Source organism: Anneissia japonica, unplaced genomic scaffold (genome assembly GCF_011630105.1).
Source record: "Anneissia japonica isolate Jap-2015-1 unplaced genomic scaffold, ASM1163010v1 scaffold562_len126453_cov116, whole genome shotgun sequence".
In the NCBI taxonomy this organism is placed as follows: domain Eukaryota; kingdom Metazoa; phylum Echinodermata; class Crinoidea; order Comatulida; family Comatulidae; genus Anneissia; species Anneissia japonica.
In genome coordinates, this window is record NW_022723910.1 from 25,150 (window position 1) to 28,623 (window position 3,474).

Here is a 3,474-nt window from a genome sequence, read left to right on the forward strand (position 1 = left end):
CTACAAACTTGGCCCCCGGCCTGTTAAAATACAGTTGAGAACTCATGGGGTAAACTGTTGAGAGTATGACATATAGGTCTACAGACGTGGTATTTTCCTTGGAAGGGGGTAAACAGTGAGACTATAATGTATACATACTGATGTCTTCCCAGGAAGGGGTAAGCTTCTGAGAACATATGTATAAATATTGATGTGTTCCCAGGAAGGTGGTAAGCTTTTAAGAGTATGATGTAGGCCTATGCACACTGGTGTCTTCCTAAGAAGTGGATAAGCTTTTGAGAGTGATGTATATTAACTGTTAGTAAGTTTTTGAGTGTATGATGTATACATACTTGATGTGTTCCTGGGAAGAGCGTAAACTGTGAGTGTATATTTTATGCATACTGTGACTTTTCAGGAAGAAAAAGGTGTAAACTAGCTTAAGGAAATTGTGAAATGGGAGGGGATAAACTAACATGATACACAGTACCGTACCTGATGCATTTCTTTCCTGTCTATATTTACCCTCCTCATGTTGATGTTTTTACTATCAAATGTTCGATCTTTTTCTGTAAAATCTACCATAAGTATTACAAACAATTTGTTGATTCAACTTTTAAAAGCAGTGACAAATTATATTTTGTAATATTTTGATTTCAATGTTGTTTATGTTTCACACATTTTATCAGTGTTTTATCTGCTCGCATTTTAGTTCTGAGAATGCCGTTTTCGGCCATCTAGACATGCCGTAACCATCTAATTGGTACCTTACCCGAGCTGGCCACAACCATGGTGAGACTCAGGTGGTCTACAGTAATTTTTCTTTCTCATTGAATGCACCAAATTGTTGTGTGCCACTGAAACAAAAGTGTATGTTCAGCTAAATAAATGAAATATATTGTCTCGGTTACAATCATCACGAAGCAATGAGACGGGCTGTTTAATCGCACTACTTGTTCTATGCTCGACTGAATTTGAGGAGTCACGTGACGTAGACGGCCAATCAGGCTGCTTAATTTTTCTTCATTGGCAATTCTCATATAGGGGAAAAAAAATTGCGGGCCCACCATTTACTTAGGCTTTCAGAAGAAGGCTGTTGTAGATGTTGGGCAATTGATGTGCGCCCTCGACACGGTTCAGATATTCTTTCCTTTTTCGTATAGGGGGCGGGGGGTTCAGTAACCGAGCAGTGGCACGGTAACGAAGATGCTTGAAAGTTAGCATCAAATCGATGGAGATCACTTATGTTCCTGTACAAGAATAAAATGGTCACATGTGACACAAAATAATGTATGTTTTATTATATTTCAACTCCACACTACCAGCAGAAAGTCCAACCCACCAATTGCAGAATGAAAAAAAAAAACAAATCAAAAAAACAGGATACAAACTACAATTATAGCCTGACATCAAGAATACATTGAATGAGTTTTAATATTCAGTGAGAGAAAGAATTTAAAAAAATGTATTAATAGTGTTATCTAAATTAAAACTAATATAATTTTAAAGTCCTTTCTTAAAATTATCAACTCTACTAAATTAAACAGAGAACAAATTTACTCGTCCAAGACAATGTGCAGAAACGTCTTGCCGTAATTCTCTACTTAAAATTTTATTTATTATTTATTCTCAAGATAATAATTTCATCTATTTTCTATTCTCGCTGATTAAGAATTTAGTTATAAAAGCAATAAAATCAATTTACTTGATTATCAACCAGTTTAAAAGGGAACTAGAAAGATGACTTTTTTTTCTAGAAGGGATTTTTGGTATGGTAAATTTCTTAACCATCGTCATCATACATCACCTACATATTATGAATGAGCTTTGTGTGCCCTGCCGTTTGAAAAATTGCAAACGGAATTGTCATTTGAAAAAAATGTGACGAATAGATTTGCGGTGTATGAATTTGTGCTGAATGAATTTGCGCACAATGGTCATTGCACTGCTTAACGAATGCGCTGCAATAAATAGTGGATGCACTAAGCTATGGAACGCCTCTTCTGCCTTCAGTTCACAATCATACATGCAGTACATACCAATCGCTATGCACTAAACTGACCAAACAATATGCAGTACACACCACACACTATGCAGTACTTGCCAATTACAATGCAGTTAAATATTGCGCCATTTACACCGCCACCTAGTGACAAAATTGAATATCACGAGACGTTTATTAGACGGCTGTAAATTTCTAAGGGAATCAATTGGTTGTATTGTATTTTCTGATATGAGGAAACATTTGAGTAAAAAGATCGTAGCATAAACTGTTAAATAACTACTACAGGAATCTCTCGGAGGAATAGCATTTTGAGCTATGCAGTAGGTTATTAAAATAGGCCTATATGTCTCGCTGTTGTTTTCTTTTATATAGGACGAAATGTAAAAATTGATTTCAATATAAACGTAAAAATAAGTAAATAAATTAATCACTGCTATGTCACCTACTAGAGGTAGTGTTTTGATTGGTTAAACACTTTTGGTACTAGTGCATATAAGCTTGCTAATATGGATATTTTTTTCATTCCCGATGATGACATAATTAATGTCGAAATATTGAACACGATGGCGTGTATTTCAATACTGGGAGTATGTATTATACTTTCTTACCTAAATTAATATCTATACAATGATTTGGTGAAAACAGAAAACTATAGATATCAAGCAAAAATAAGTGATAACATCAATTGAATCTCCTGTTGAATTATAGGCCGGGGAGGGTGGAGGTTTTCGCGTAATCTATGGTTGGTTGTCATGTCCCAAACATCAATAATTGTAAGATTTGGAATCTCAGCCATCACCTTCCGTAGTTCTTTGTCCAAAATTAATGAAACCCAGTCGCCCTTATTTACCTGTCTCTTATACACATCTAGATGTGTATAAGAGACAGCCTCAGGTTTGGATCTGGGCTGGTAATCTACTGGTTCGGATACGTTGAGGATCTGGACATTCACAGAGATCGTGGAATTGCTCTTGCCCAAGATTTTCCAAAAAAGTTTGTTAGCTTCCAACCATCGTCAGTTGAAAGTATGATGCATAGTAGCTGATGTATTCCTAGGAAGGGAGAAAACAGTTTTGTGTGTGTCCCTATGAAAGAGGGTACATTGAATTGAATGAGAAAACCAGGATAATTGAACCGTCAAATTGATCCAATCTACAAACTTGGCCCCCGGCCTGTTAAAATACAGTTGAGAACTCATGGGGTAAACTGTTGAGAGTATGACATATAGGTCTACAGACGTGGTATTTTCCTTGGAAGGGGGTAAACAGTGAGACTATAATGTATACATACTGATGTCTTCCCAGGAAGGGGTAAGCTTCTGAGAACATATGTATAAATATTGATGTGTTCCCAGGAAGGTGGTAAGCTTTTAAGAGTATGATGTAGGCCTATGCACAATGGTGTCTTCCTAAGAAGTGGATAAGCTTTCGAGAGTGATGTATATTAACTGTTAGTAAGTTTTTGAGTGTATGATGTATACATACTTGATG